We start from the raw sequence: 17,061 nt of genomic DNA on the forward strand, positions 1-17,061 counted from the left end.
TTTGTATATATGTAACTGATGTACGTAATTCACTCTCTTGTGTCCCTCGAGGTCTAGAGATACATGTCGCGGGGCGTGAGACCGAGTTGGCCAACTGAGACTTTTGCTTTGCAATAAACCCTAGCTTTCGGAATACAACCTCGTGTCTGGCGTATCTACCGTGTGTGGTGACTTGCCTTGTTTCCATAGATGTTAGGGGCCCCTAGGGGCCCCTTTCAAGATGGCACCCAAATAGGGACCCTCCCCCACTTGTTCCATCGCATAACGTTGTAATTGAGTAAGGCGGAGAACGGCGAGGACGGGACGATTGAGCCGGGATCAAGAGGTGTTCGGGGTGCCCTGTAGAAGTGATGAGAGACTCCTTTGCAGATCTGCACACATCTGATCCCTGATCGACGTGTCTGGATAGAGAACAAGGAGGCGAGGGTCCAGAAACGAGCGGAAGCCAAGAAATAGAGACACAACGTCATTTGGTGCATCATTATACAGACGACTTGATCTATCAGGTGAGTCATTCCCCGATTCAAAGTAATCCTGATATTGGTTGAGAGTTGACTTTGCAAAATCAAACGCCCTAGGTAAGGTTGATTAACGAGGGTAAGGTTGAAACATGCCTGGGGTATTGTCCACCCTAGCTGGTTTTTTCTGCTGTGGTAGACAATCTTTGGAAGATGGCCAAATTGTACCACCTGGGGGAACGCCGGCGTATGAGATGTATGTGAAGTATGGAGTGGGTGCGATAATATTCTGTGAGACTTGGCATAGGCAAACCAGAAAGCAACAAGACTATGGGCCTCATTACGACCCAGGCGTTAAGGGTTAACGCCGTCGTTAACCCTTAACGCCTATTCTGATTTTAATGGCTGCTTTTAGCAGCCGTTAAAATCCATGGCGCTAACCTGCCATGATGCTAATTACGCCACTGTAATTTACGGTGGCGTAATTAGCGCCTTCCGCACTCCCATTATGCCCTATGGGGCAAAAATGGGAATGGGGAAGGGAAAATGGGAAATGGGGATTTACCGCCCCACTCACCTTCGAATGGGGCGGTAAATCCACCATCCACCATGGTGTAAACGTAGTTTACACCATGGTGGTAAAGTTGGCGCAATTAGCGCCTGGGTTGTAATGACCCCCTATCAGTGGCCAATTAATGGTAGTTTTGAGATAGCGAGAATAGATAACTTGGAAAGGGTGCTAATAAGAAAGAAAGCGCGTCCTGCAGCATTTGAGACTATTAAAGACTGGAGAAGGGAAGCAATGCTCCGATTAAAAAGCAGAGCGAATCATGCGCGCAGGCATAAATCGAAAGGTGAAGTAGTGGAAGAGAAAGAAGAGGAGGAGTGGACTGAGAGTCTAAGAAGGGCAGGTAGGCGTGACCAGTTGAATATAGAAAAAATATATCCACAACGAGAATTACACATAGCAGATGAATTGATAGAAAACATATTGACCCATACAAAACAAGGCCCAAGATCAGAAGTGAGGCCAGACACGTCAGTAGCTATTGCCCAAACCCCGCCCGTAGCCCAAGCTCTCCCTCCGGTAGCTCAAGCCCTCCCACAGCCACAGACCGCGCACGTAGCACTTCCTATTAGACAACCAGGCCCACAACAGACACTCCCTGTTCTCATTGTCCCATCCCCACCTCGGGCCTCAGACAAAGACTCGGTACCATCCGTTCCTCGCGAGGTTGAAGTTGAAACCGCTGGGGCAAGAGGCGGGACTGACCAATGGTCAAATTCGTATGTGACTGCAATGGTCACAATGGCCCACAGCCCTACTCACATCTGTGCGAAAAAGATAATACAGCAACTTTCTACAGTATGGCAGAATGTAAACATAAAAAAGAATGCAGAGAGGTTGGTGCAGAACTGTATCACGTGTTTGCAACATAATGTAGGAAAGGGAACAGTGACTCCAATAGGCAGTTTTGGCCCGCCCTCTATGCCATTTGAGGTGATCCATTTTGATTTCATAGAGATGGAGGGATGCCAAAACTTAAAATACGTCTTAGTGGTGATCTGTGCATTCAGTAAATGGGTGGAGGCATATCCCTTGAAGGACTGCACAGCAATAAGCACGGCAAAAGTCATTCTTAAGTAATACTTTTCCAGATTTGGCTTGCCCCGTGTCCTATGGTCCGATAATGGACCACATTTTGTGGGCGCAGTGGTGTCACAGATATGTGCGGGTCTTTTGATTGATAAGAGATTCCATAGTTCAAGGCATCCGAGTTCAGCCGGTCTTGTGGAGAGGCACAATGGGATTCTCAAATCGAAGATTAGTAGGGTTTGTGCGGGAAGCAAGTTGAGTTGGGTGGATGCATTACCAATAGCACTATTATGCATGCGTACGTCTGTACAGGCTAAAACTGGGCTCTCCCCGTACGAGATTGTAATGGGGAGGCCGGCAAATGTATGGTGCGCACCACAGCCAAAACGACTTAGTGGGGTAGAACATCCTGTGCTTAGTACTTATTGTGGCCTTTTAATGCAGAAATTGCGTTCGATTCATCAGCAGGTGCAGGAGGCATTACCAGTGAGATACACCGGTCCGGGGCACGCGCTGGAGCCAGGAGACTGGGTGCTGCTAAAGAATTTTGAAAGAAAGTCATTGTTAGCACCCAGGTGGTGCGGGCCCTATCAAGTACTCTTGGCAACGCAGACGGCAATACAGGTGGATGGAAGTAAGTCGTGGATCAATGCCACCGATGCCAAAAAGATTCCAACTTCACTGAACGACTTGCCTGACCCAGATGACCGGAAAGAGACAGCAGTCCCAGAAACAGAAGAAACTATTGCCAGTAAGCAGCCACCAAATCTGCCAAAATGAGAAGTGAAACTCGAAACAATGCCTGAGACGATTGCCAAAGAGGGGGAAGGGTAATGAGTGCCCCAATGTTGCCCAGCAGAATCGACATCACTGCTGGCCAACACGAAATATGCCTTGCAAATACCAGCGGAAACAAATTGTGTACCCCTTTGGCGCCCACCAGTACTTGCCGGCACTCCAAAGAACCGATCTGCTTCATTAGCACGGCACGAACCAGCACCTGCAGTAGCGCCACAGGCTGACTTTGAGCCTGAATCTGGAAGTGCACCGGCACTGTTCACGGATCTCACAATACCAGGAGTGAGGCGATACAACTTGCGGCCTCGAAAGACAAAGTGATCCGCAGTTCTTTTTTGGTGTTTATGTCAACCTCTGGTTCAGCTCATGGACGGAGAAGGAACTAGAGGTGTAGAGGAGAAAAGCGTGAGAATTGTGCAAGTCGGACAATTCAAGACTCGCGGCTCCTCGGTGTGATCATAAAAAGTACATGTGTCAGGAACCAGAGCGGACAAGCTGGGCGCACATGGTACTAAGGCAATAAGATAACTGATCAAAGGTCCTCTGAGCAGTATGAGAAAGGACAAGTGATCTTGCCTAAAAACGAATGAACAAATGCAGGCTATTGAGGACTGGCAGAACTGAACTGTGACAATTCCGTTGAACTTATTTACATCAGAGCAAGCGCGACGAAGAGAGATATCCACGACGAACTGTGATAAGGAAGAAGAAGGACGACGAGAAACATGCCGGGACCGGCTCCAGCCTCCTCCTGCACCACCACTGCTGAGAATTAGTCAATTATAAAGACTGTAAGCTTACGAAAAATGCATGGTAAAACGAATTGTATGGTGGCACTGACAATAATAATGTGCTTTATGAGCGTGGTAGCACCAATATCGACAGCCCTAATATTATGGTATGTGGAAGCGATACACCCATTAGAAATGTTTTTACCAATAGTTAATATATCCACTACTGAAAGCCCAGTTCAGGCGATTACTTATATCCTGCCCCCAATGGAAGAAAGACACAGGGAAGGGTTTGGTAATAATACGTTGTTATTAATCATGAACATGACACATGCAATTCTGAAGAAAACAAATTGCTGGGCATGTGCCCATTTACCACAGCATGCTGGGAAAGGAATAGGGTGGTATGTACAGCCATTACCATTGAGTTCTGCATGTAGTGCATCTTTAGGTGCAATGTGTTATGGGAAATGGAATGAGAGTGGTACGGGTCAATTAGACAGAACCAACATGAATGAGTTTGAGGAGATAATAATGAAGCCTGTGGGGTGTTCCCCAGAGCCCACGAGGAAAAGTACATGAAAGATAACAAGACAAAATAGACAAGATAGATTGTCCCCACCAGAAAAGACATCTGTAATGACGTTTTGTGTAAGAACAGAAGGGGACAAAGATGCAATCCCCCTATCTTACACGGTAAATTATAGCCCAAGAACTGTCCCTTTTTGTCTAAAAACGAAAGGCACTTTTTCACTCGGAACATATACTGGATGCATGAATACAGTGGTATTAAAATGGTAAATAGAACCAGTATTTGTAGGTGATCCAGTTTATTTTATATGTGGAGAGAAAGCATATCCTTGGTTGCCCAGAAACTGGGAGGTACATGTTACCTAGGTCTACTGTTCCCAGGAGTATTCCTCTTAGAAACAGCAGACATGGCCAGACTATCCAGAACTAGAGTCAAAAGGACTGACGAGGGTGTTATGATAGCAACTGATGTAGCAAAATCATTCATTCCATTCTTAGGGCAGATAGTGAACTCCTATAATATAAGGCAGCTGTCCAGAATACTAAAAAATACCATAAACACAACAACAGATATACTATTTAACATGACGTTGGAAGAAAGAGGAATCAGGTTAATGGCGCTGCAAAATAGAATGGCTCTCGATGTAATCCAGGTTGATCGTGGGGGAATTTGCAAAAAAGTGGGATCAGCGTGTTGCGTTTATGTCGATGACTATTCCCCTACGATCTTTGAAGCGATAAAGAAAATGTATGTCCTAAGCTCTGAACTGCCTACTGAAGAAGGAGGCTCGGGAATAGGATCTTAGTTTTGGGGAATACTACGTTCTTGGGGATGGAATTTGATTTCAATATTAGTAGTGGTGTTTGGAATATTCCTAACGTGCTGTTGTTGCATACATTGCCTACCAATAGTTTGCGCTGAGGTAACTGAGGGATGTACGGAAGGATAAATGCAGAGGATGACAAAGAAAAAAACAACCTCATGGTCGAGCTGACCAAGACCCAAATAAGATGAAAACAGTAAAAGAGTTGATGGCAATAGATATTGATGAAGACGATGATGTTTACGATAGCATGCAAAATTCAGACATAAGTACTTCAGACTCATCATCACTAGAGGAGGTTTCAATAAATAGATGAGATGTTTGGCATACGGCCAAAGGAGGGTTTGTCAGTCTAGAAAAATGGATACCTCTACTTTGTGACCGCAAACGTATTTTGGTGGCCGTGGGCCAACCGTCTCATGCACGATATGACAGAATATAGGTTTTCGAGTTTGCCAATGAAAGGCCATTTTGATGTATCAAGAATCGCCATTTTGTTTTCTGTTCCTATTGCTTCACAGTATATTTTCTGCTTACACTGCTCGACTGTAAAACATGATTGTCTGCACGTAAAAAGGACAAGGCCGCAGGGCCGTGAGGATAACAAGAGTTTGTTGAAACACAACGTAGGCAGTGCCAGGAAGAATGCCCGGCTCCTTCCCGAATGTAGCCTTGAAGCAGAGCTGCAGGGCATTTAATCATTTCGCAGCTGCCAGCCAGTCTCGTTATATATTAGAATATGTTAGAATAATACAGCTAAAGTCTTGAATTATGCTTTTCTTACGGCCCCCCCTTTACTGAGCCCTGTTAGAGCGTGTCGGCTCACAGGACACGAATAGCACCTCATAGATAGCAAGGTCTGGAATGCAACTCTCCCCCCGTATGTAGCTCACTTCCAAGAACAGAAGCGCTGTGTTCCGTTCAACAACTGAAAGATGCCTCCGCACTCACAAATTCGAAATTGTCACTAGAATAGATGTTTGAAGGTTTCATAGTTGTCGGAGATGTCCATCATCACACCAAGTTCAAAGAAACCCAATAAAGGGGGATGTTAAACATGTCACAGCTGATTGTTTGATATGCATTTTGTATATATGTAACTGATGTACGTAATTCACTCTCTTGCATCCCTCGAGGTCTAGAGATACACGTCGCGGGGCGTGAGACCCAGTTGGCTAACTGAGACTTTTGCTTTGCAATAAACCCTAGCTTTGGGAATACAACCTTGTGTCTGGCGTATCTTCCGTGTGTGGTGACTCGCCTTGTTTCCATAGACGTTAGGGACCCCTAGGGGCCCCTTTCAAGATGGCGCCCGAATAGGGACCCTCCCCCACTTGTTCCATCGCATAACGTTGTAATTGAGTAAGGCAGAGAATGGCGAGGACGGGACGATTGAGCCGGGATCAAGAGGTGTTCGGGGCGCCCTGTAGAAGTGATGAGAGACTCCTTTGCAGATCTGCACACATCTGATCCCTGATCGACGTGCCTGGCTAGAGAACAAGGAGGCGAGGGTCCCGAAACGAGGCGGAAGCCAAGAAACGCAGACACGACGCCATTTGGTGCGTCAGTATACAGACGACTTGATCTATCAGGTGAATCATTCCCCGATTCAAAGTAATCCTGATATTGGTTGAGAGTTGACTTTGCAAAATCAAATGCCCTAGGTAAGGTTGATTAACCAGGGGGAAGGTTGAAACATGCCTGGGGTATTGTCCACCCTGCAGGTTTTTTCCGCTGTGGTAGACAATCTTTGGAAGATGGCCAAATTGTACCACCTGGGGGAACGCCGGCGTATGAGATGTATGTGAAGTATGGAGTGGGTGCGATAATATTCTGTGAGACTTGGCATAGGCAAACCAGAAAGCAACAAGACCATCAGTGGCCGATTAATGGTAGTTTTGAGATAGCGAGAATAGATAACTTGGAAAGGGTGTTGATAAGAAAGAAAGCGCGTCCTGCAGCATTTGAGACTATTAAAGACTGGAGAAGGGAAGCAATGCTCCGATTTAAAAGCAGAGCAAATCATGCGCGCAGGCATAAATCGAAAGGTGAAATAGCGGAAGAGAAAGAAGAGGAGGAGTGGACTGAGAGTCTAAGAAGGGCAGGTAGGCGTGACCAGTTGAATATAGAAAAAATATATCCACAACGAGAATTACACATAGCAGATGAATTGGTAGAAAACATATTGACCCATACAAAACAAGTCCCAAGATCAGAAGTGAGGCCAGACACGTGAGTAGCTATTGCCCAAACCCTGCCCGTAGCCCAAGCTCTCCCTCCGGTAGCTCAAGCCCTCCCACAGCCACAGACCGCGCACGTAGCACTTCCTATTAGCCAACCAGGCCCACAACAGACACTCCCTTTTCCCATTGTCCCATCCCCACCTCGGGCCTCAGACACAGACTCGGTACCGTCCGTTCCTCCCGGGGTTGAAGTTGAAACCGCGGGGGCAAGAGGCGGGACTGACCAATGGGGATGCACAAGGGTAACTCGCAGCACGATCAGCAAAGAAAGGAAGGTGGAATTGCAGCAACAGGCAGTGATGTATATAGACGGGAATGATGGGACGACAACATTGGCTTCGATATATGACTTCCGAAGAAGCAACGAAAGACAGGTAGTGTTGGAATGCATGGGTGAATATTTGGTGGAGAAATGGAAACAGTTAATTGGGAAATTACCACCGCAGCGATTGTTAGATTTGAATGCATTAGCACGCTGTAGGGAGAGGGATGAAGAAGTGAGAGAACATGTATATGGACTTTTTGAACTTAAAGATTAATTAGATAATGATTATGCCGAAATGTTTACTACACCTGGGTACAGGAGTAGGGATATCGGGAGACATCGGGAGGGAAAAAAGGGGTCACATAATAAACGGCAGCAGTTACCATCACCGGGGCAGTAGGAGATGGTGGACGAATTATCGTTGCTAAAACAGATGGGGGCAGACTTGAAAGAATGCCTATTGAGAACACAGGTACTACTGCAGCAAGTAGTAGGACAATATAGAGGGAGAGGGAATGCACAAGGAAGGAGTAATTTGAATATGCATGGGGGTACAGTGGGACCAAATCAGTGTGCGTATTGTAAGGAGGAAGGACATTGGCGAGCGCAATGTCCGCATCTACAGAATAGAAATGGGTCTGGTCAGAGGAGACAGCATAGAGGACACCAAGGAGCGAATGGACCAAATAGAAATAGTATGCAGTAGCATCACAATAACGGAGGTAATCAAAACCAAGGCCAAAACTAAAATGCCCCAAACCAGAGTCAGGGACAGCAAAACCAACAGTATGGAAACCAGAGTGGGGGAAATAGAGGAAAGAGTGGGAACATTTTCGATACACAGCCAAACACGTATTACAGTAACAGCAATGATTACACATCGGACGATGTGTTATTTCCCCAATAGGACAGCCCAGGACAGGGGTCGGAACCAGTGTCTATTCCCGTGAATCAGAGAGGACCCTACGTAGAAATGAGAGTCAGGAATGAGGAGCACCGCTTTCTTGTAGATACAGGAGCGCAGACGTGTTCAATAGTCCACCACTTGGTTCCGGATATATACCACTGTCAGGGCAAAAGAATGTTTCCGTAGGGTTCGCAGGTACACCAGTCATAAACCCAGTGTCCAAACCAGTCTCAGTTACAATAGGACCATTTACTGCACATTGTCCTTTCCTTTTAACAGAAAATTGTGGGGAGAACTTGTTGGGATTAAATTTGTTGAAAAAATTAGGTTCCGTTATACATTGTACGGCAGACGGGGTGTTCCTAACGATTTGGCCACACGATGCCCCTGTGTCAGAATTCATGTCCGAAACTTTACCAGGAGAACTAAGCAAAGTGCCAACCTGTATATGGGCAATGCATGACAATGATGTAGGATGCTTAAAGATAGAGCCAGTAAAAATCATTTTGAAAGAAGGTGTTACCCTACCGCGAATTCCCCAATACAGAATTTCGGCTGAAGGTGAGAAAGGATTGAAGAGTCTTGTTACAGATTTGGAGAAATTAGGGATAATTGAGGAAATTACAGGCAGTACATGCAACAGCCCGATTCTTCCAGTTTATAAAAAAGGAGGCAATGAAGTACCATACCGTTTTATAATTGATTTGCGCGCATTAAACAAGGTAGTAGATCCACAATTTCCTTTAGTGTCAGATGTCACAACAATGATACCTGTTTCAGCCGAATATTTTAGTGTAGTGGATTTGAAAAACGCGTTCTTCAGCATTCCAGTGGACAAGGACAGTAGATATTTGTTCGCGTTCACATTAGGAGGATGATCATTTACATTCACGCGGATTCCGCAAGGTTACACGGAAAGTCCAAGTATTTACAGTAGAGCATTAAAAAAGCAGCTAGACATGGTAGAATTACCAGTGGGTTGTGTACTCTTGCAATACACAGACAATCTATTGTTAGCTGCAGACACAGAGGAGATTTGTAAAGAAAGCACTGTACTACTAATGTCACACCTAGCGGCACATGGCCATAAAGCTAGTTTGACGAAATGTCAATATAATCGAAAGGAGGTGGCCTATTTAGGCTACCTACTTTCGAAAGAAGGGAGAAGGCTAACGCCAGAACGCATAGAAAGTATTTCTTGTATGCCTATTCCAAAGACACAAAAAGGAGTCAGAGCCATAATAGGCATGGCTTCATATTGCCGACAATGGATTGGTAATTTTGCGTTAATTGTGAAACCGATGGTGAATTTGACTAGAAAAGATGCGGTTATGCCGTTACAGTGGGATGAGGAATGTCAGAAAGCATTTGATGAATTGAAAACTGCATTATGCACGGCTCCTGTTATGGGCACGCCGAATTATGAGAAGGTTTTTAGACTGTTTGTGTGTGAAAGTGAAGGATGTGCATTGGCGGTTTTGACACAGGAACAAGTGGAAGAAATAGGCCAAGCGGCTATTTTTCTTCTGCGCTGGACCCTGTAGCGTGCGCACTACCACGATGTTTGCGATCTGTCACGGTGGCTGCTGCGTCAGTGAAACAAACGGAAGGGATGGTATTGGGGCACACCTTAATTCTGATGGTGCCACATGCCATAGACATTCTATTAAATAGGACACAGACGCAACACCTCATCTCTGCTAGATTGACAAGATATGAGAGTATCTTGTTCGCGCCCCATATCTAAATTATGAGGTGTAGCGCTTTGAATCCTGCAGAATTAATGCCACTACCCATAAAAGAAATTGGGGAGGATGAATCACCCCCACACAATTGCTTAATGGTCACTGAGGAAGAAACCAAGGGAAGAGTTGATTTAAGTGATACCCCACAGAAAGAACCAGATGGAGAGTTATTTTGTGAAGGCTCATGTTTTAAATTACCAGATGGCACGACAACTACCGCATATGCTATCACTGCCCTAGAGAGCGTTGTAGAAAGCAAAAGAATTCCCTACAATTCGGCACAAGCCGCAGAGATAATAGCATTAACCTGAGCCTGTGAGATTTCTGAAAATTTGAATGTGAATATATATACTGATAGCCGGTATGCTTTTGGGGTGTTCATAACTTTGGTCGACTCTGGGCTTAGAGAGGGTTTTTGACATCATATGGCCCCAGAATTCAACATGGCCCTTTGAGTGTACGATTGCTGTCTGCACTCACGCTTCCAAAGCGCCTAGCAATAGTGAATTGCGAGGCACACACAAAGGTAACATGCAAAGTAGGAGAGGGAAACGCGTTTGCAGACAGAATTGCAAAACAAACTGCCACTGATTTAAATACCAAAATGATGGCGGTTCAGACTGAGGAAGTACCCTGTAAGATAGAAAATGGAGTTGCCACTGTCAAAGAAATGCAGGCCGAAGCTACGGCCGATGAAATACAAGGGTGGGCAGAGGGCTCTGCTGAGTTAGATCTGGAAGGTTGCTGGGTGGACAAGGGAACTAGAAACTGGATGTTGCCAAATTTGTATGTGACTGCAATGGTCACAATGGCCCACAGCCCTACTCACATCTGTGCGAAAAAGATAATACAGCACCTTTCTACAGTATGGCAGAATGTAAACATAAAAAAGAATGCAGAGAGGTTGGTGCAGAACTGTATCACGTGTTTGCAACATAATGTAGGAAAGGGAACAGTGACTCCAATAGGCCGTTTTGGCCCGCCCTCTATGCCATTTAAGGTGATCCATTTTGATTTCATAGAGATGGAGGGATGCCAAAACTTAAAATACGTCTTAGTGGTGATCTGTGCATTCAGTAAATGGGTGGAGGCATATCCCTTGAAGGACTGCACAGCAATGAGCACGGCAAAAGTAATGCTTAAGGAATACTTTTCCAGATTTGGCTTGCCCCGTGTCCTATGGTCCGATAATGGACCACATTTTGTGGGCGCAGTGGTGTCACAGATATGTGCGGGTCTTTAGATTGATAAGAGATTCCATAGTTCAAGGCATCCGAGTTCAGCCGGTCTTGTGGAGAGGCACAACAGGATTCTCAAATCGAAGATTAGTAAGATTTGTGCGGGAAGCAAGTTGAGTTGGGTGGAAGCAATACCAATAGCACTATTATGCATGCCTACGTTTGTACAGGCTAAAACTGGGCTCTCCCCATACGAGATCGTAATGGGGAGGCCGGTAAATGTATGGTGCGCACCACAGCCAAAACGACCTAGTGAGGTAGAACATCCTGTGCTAAGTACTTATTGTGGCCTTTTAAGGCAGAAATTGCGTTTGATTCATCAGCAGGTGCAGGAAGCATTACCAGTGAGATACACCGGTCCGGGGCACGCGCTGTAGCCAGGAGACTGGGTGCTGCTAAAGAATTTTGAAAGAAAGTCATTGTTAGCACCTAGGTGGAGCGGGCCCTATGAAGTACTCTTGGCAACGCAGACGGCAATACGGGTGGATGGAAGGAAGTCATGGATCCATGCCACCCATGCCAAAAAGATTCCAACTTCATGACTTGCCTGACCCAGATGACTGGAAAGAGACAGCGGTCCCAAAAACAGAAGAAACTATTGCCAGTAAGCAGCCACCAAATCTGCCAAAACGAGAAGTGAAACTCGAAACAAAGCCTGAGACGATTGGCAAAGAGGGGGAAGGGTAAAGAGTGCCCCAACGTGGCCCAGCAGAATCGACATCACTGCTGGCCGACACGAAATCTGCCCTGCAAATACCAGCAGAAACAAATCGTGTACCCCTTTGGCGCCCACCAGCACTTGCCAGCACGCCAAAGAATGGATCTGCATCATTGGCGCGGCGCCCACCAGCACCTGCTGTAGCGCCACAGGCTGACTTTGAGCCTGAATCTGGAAGTGCACCGGCACTGTTCACGGATCTCACAATACCAGGAGTGATGCGATACAACTTGCGGCCTCGAAAGACAAAGTGATCTGCAGTTCTTTTTTTGTGTTTATGTCAACCTCTGGTTCAGCTCATGGACGGAGAAGGAACTAGAGGTGTAGAGGAGAGAAGCATAAGAATTGTGCTAGTCGGACAATTCAAGACTCGTGGCTCCTCGGTGAGATCATAAAAAGTACATGTGTCAGGAACCGGAGCCGACAAGCTGGGCGCACATGGTACTAAGGCAATAAGAAAGCTGATCAAAGGTCCTCTCAGCAGTATGAGAAAGGACAAGTGATCTTGCCTAAAAACGAATAAACAAATCCAGGATTTTGAGGACTGGCAGAACTGAACTGTGACAATTCCGTTGAACTTATTGACATCAGAGCAAGCGCGACGAAGAGAGATATCCACGACGAACTGTGATAAGGAAGAAGAAGGACGACGAGAAACATGCCAGGACCGGCTCCAGCCTCCTCCTGCACCACCACTGCTGAGAATGAGTCAATTATAAAGACTGTAAGCTTAAGAAAAACGCATGGTAAAACGAAATGTATGGTGGCACTGATAATAATAATGTGCTTTATGAGCGTGGTAGCACCAATATCGACAGCCCTAATATTATGGTATGTGGAAGCGATACACCCATTAGAAATGTTTTTACCAATAGTTAATATATCCACTACTGAAAGCCTGGTTCAGGCGATTACTTATATCCTGCCCCCAATGGAAGAAAGACACAGGGAAGGGTTTGGTAATAATTTGTTGCTATTAATCATGAACATGACACATGCAATTCTGAAGAAAACAAATTGCTGGGTATGTGCCCATTTACGACAGCATGCTTGGAAAGGAGTAGGGTGGTATGTACAGCCATTACCATTAAGTTCTGCATGTAGTGCATCTTTAGGTGCAATGTTTTATGGGAAATGGAATGAGAGTAGTACGTGTCAATTAGACAGAACCAACATGAATGAGTTTGAGGAGATAATAATGAAGCCTGTGGGTTGTTCCATTTTCCTTAAAGCACAAGTAATGGCCCCATAGCCCACAAGGAAAAGTACACGAAAGATAATATGACAAAATAGACGAGATACATTGTCCCCACCAGAAAAGACATCTGTAATGACGTTTCGTGTAAGAACAGAAGGGGACAAAAATACAATCCCCCCATCTTACATGGTAAATTATAGCCCAAGAACTGTCCCCTTTTGTCTAAAAAAGAAAGGAGTCGGAACATATACTGGATGCATGAATACAGTGGTATTAAAATGGTAAATAGAACCAGTATATGTAGGGGATCCAGTTCATTTCATATGTGGAGAGAAAGCATATCCTTGGTTGCCCAGAAACTGGGGAGGTACATGTTACCTAGGTCTACTGTTCCCAGGAGTATTCCTCATAGAAACAGCAGACATGGCCAGACTATCCAGAACTAGAGTCAAAAGGACTGACAAGGGTGTTTTGATAGCAACTGATGTAGCAAAATCATTCATTCCATTCTTAGGGCAGATAGTGAACTCCTATAATATAAGGCAGCTGTCCAGAATACTAAAAAATACCATAAACACAACAACAGATATACTATTTAACATGACGTTGGAAGAAAGAGGAATCAGGTAAATGACGCTGCAAAATAGAATGGCTCTCGATGTAATCCTGGTTGATCGTGGGGGAATTTGCAAAATAGTGGGATCAGTGTGTTGCATTTATGTCGATGACTATTCCCCTACGATCTTTGAAGCGATAAAGAAAATGCATGTCCTAAGCTCTGAACTGCCTACTGAAGAAGGAGGCTGGGGAATAGGATCTTGGTTTTGGGGAATACTACGTTCTTGGGGATGGAAGTTGATTTCAATATTAGTAGTGGTGTTTGGAATATTCCTAACGTGCTGTTGTTGCATACTTTGCTTACCAATGGTTTGCGCTGAGGTAACTGAGGGATGTACGGAAGGATGTATGCATATGATGACAAAGAAAAAACAACCTCATGGTCGAGCTGACCAAGACCCAAATGAGATGAAAACAGTAAAAGAGTTGATGGCAATAGATATTGATGAAGACGATGATGTTTACGATAGCATGCAAAATTCAGACATAAGTACTTCAGACTCATCATCACTAGAGGAGGTTTCAATAAATAGATGAGATGTCACGGCCAAAGGAGGGTTTGTCAGTCTAGAAAAATGGATACCTCTACTTTGTGACCGCAAACGTATTTTGGTGGCCGTGGGCCAACCGTCTCATGCACGATATGACAGAATATAGGTTTTCGAGTTTGCTAATGAACGGCCATTTTGATGTAACAAGAATCGCCATTTTGTTTTCTAACCATTGCTCATTGCTTTCTGTTCCTATTGCTTCGCAGTATATTTTCTGCTTACACTGCTCGACTGTAAAACATTGTTGTCTGTACGTAAAAAGGACAAGGCCGCAGGGCCGTGAGGATAACAAGAGTTCGTTGAAACACAACATAGGCAGCGCCAGGAAGAATGCCCGGCTCCCTCCCGAATGTAGCCTTGAAGCAGAGCTGCAGGGCATTTAATCATTTCGCAGCTGCCAGCCAGTCTCGTTATATGGTAGAATATGTTAGAATAATACAGCTAAAGGCTTGAATTATGCTTTTCTTACGGCCCCCCCTTTATTGAGCCCCGTTAGAGCGTGTCAGCTCCCAGGACACGAATAGCACCTCATAGATAGCAAGGTCTGGAATGCAACTCTCCCCCCGTATGTAGCTCGCTTCCAAGAACACAAGCGATGTGTTCTATTCAACAACTGAAAGATGCCTCCGCACTCACAAATTGCAAATTGTTACTAGAATAGATGTTTGAAGGTGTCATAGTTGTCGGAGATGTCCATCATCACACCAAGTTCAAAGAAACCCAATAAAGGGGGGTGTTAAACATGTCACAGCTGATTGTTTGATATGTATTTTGTATATATGTAACTGATGTACGTAATTCACTCTCTTGCGTCCCTCGAGGTCTAGAGATACACATCGCGGGGCGTGAGACCGAGTTGGCTAACTGAGACTTTTGCTTTGCAAGAAACCCTAGCTTTGGGAATACAACCTTGTGTCTGGCGTATCTATCGTGTGTGGTGACTCGCCTTGTTTCCATAGATGTTAGGGACCCCTAGGGGCCCCTTTCACATCCACCCAACTCAACTTGCTTCCTGCACATATTTTACTGATCTTTGACTTGAGAATCCCATTGTGCCTCTCCACGAGACCAGCCGAACTCGGATGCCTTGAACTATGGAATCTCTTATCGATCTGAAGACCTGCACATATCTGTAACACCACTTCACCCACAAAATGCGGGCCATAATCTGACCATAAGACACGGGGCAAGCCAAAACGGGAAAAATATTCTTTAAGCATTACTTTTGCTGTGCTCATTGCTGTGCAGTCCTTTAAGGGATATGCCTCCACCCACTTACTGAATGCACAGATCACCACTAAGACATATTTCAAATTTTGGCATCCCTCCATCTCTATGAAATCAAAATGGATCACCTCAAAAGGCATGGAGGGCTCGCCAAAACTGCTTATTGGAGTCAGTGTTCCCTTTCCTACATTGTGTTGTAAACACGTGAGACAGTTCTGCACCAACCTCTCTGCATTCTTCTTTATGTTTACATTCTGCCATACTGTAGATAGGTGCTGTATTATCTTTTTCACACAGATGTGGGTAGGGCTGTGGGCCATTGTGACCATTGCAGTCACATAGGAATTTGGCAACATCCAGTTTCTAGTTCCCTTGTCCACGCAACAACCTTCCAGATCTAACTCAGCAGAGCCCTCTGCCCACCCTTGTATTTCATCGGCCGTAGCTTCGGCCTGCATTTCTTTGACAGTGGCAACTCCATTTTCTATCATACAGGGTACTTCCTCAGTCTGAACCGACATCATTTTGGTATTTAAATCAGTGGCAGTTTGTTTCGCAATTCTGTCTGCAAACACGTTTCCCTCTCCTACTTTGCATGTTACCTTTTTGTGTGCCTCGCATTTCACTATTGCTAGGCGTTTTGGAAGCGTGAGTGCAGACAGCAATCGTACAATCAAAGAGCCATGTTGAATTCTGGCAACATGTGATGTCAAAAACCCTCTCTCAGCCCAGAGTCGACCAAAGTTATGAACCACCCCAAAAGCATACTATCAGTATATATATTCACATTCAATTTTTCAGAAATCTCGCAGGCTCTGGTTAATCCTATTATCTCTGCGGCTTGTGCCGAATTGTAGGGGATTCTTTCGCTTTCTACAACGCTCTTTAGGGTAGTGATAGAGTACGCGGCAGTTAGCGTGCCGTCAGGTAATTTAAAACATGAGCCGTCACAAAATAACTCTCCATCTGGCTCTTTCTGTGGGGTATCACTTAAATCAACTCTCCCCTTGGTTTCTTCCTCAGTGACCATTAAGCATTCGTGGGACGGGTGATTCATTCTCCCCAATTTCTTTTATGGGTAGTGGCATTAATTCTGCAGGATTCAAAGCGCTACACCTCATAATTTGGATATGGGGCGCAAACAAGATAACCTCATATATTGTCAATCTAGCAGAGGTGAGGTGTTGCGTCTGTGTCCTATTTAACAGAATGTCTATGGCATGTGGCACCATCAGAATTAAAGTATGCCCAAATACCATCCCTTCTATTTGTTTCACTGACGCAGCAGCCACCGCGACAGATCGCAAACATCGTGGTAGTGCGCGCTACAGGGTCCAGCGCAGAAGAAAAAAAGCCGCATGGCCTATTTCTTCCACCTTGTTCCTGTGTCAAAACCGCCAATGCACATCCTT

Source organism: Ambystoma mexicanum, chromosome 5p (assembly GCF_040938575.1).
Source record: "Ambystoma mexicanum isolate Mex_15411 chromosome 5p, UKY_AmexF1_1, whole genome shotgun sequence".
NCBI lineage: Eukaryota > Metazoa > Chordata > Amphibia > Caudata > Ambystomatidae > Ambystoma > Ambystoma mexicanum.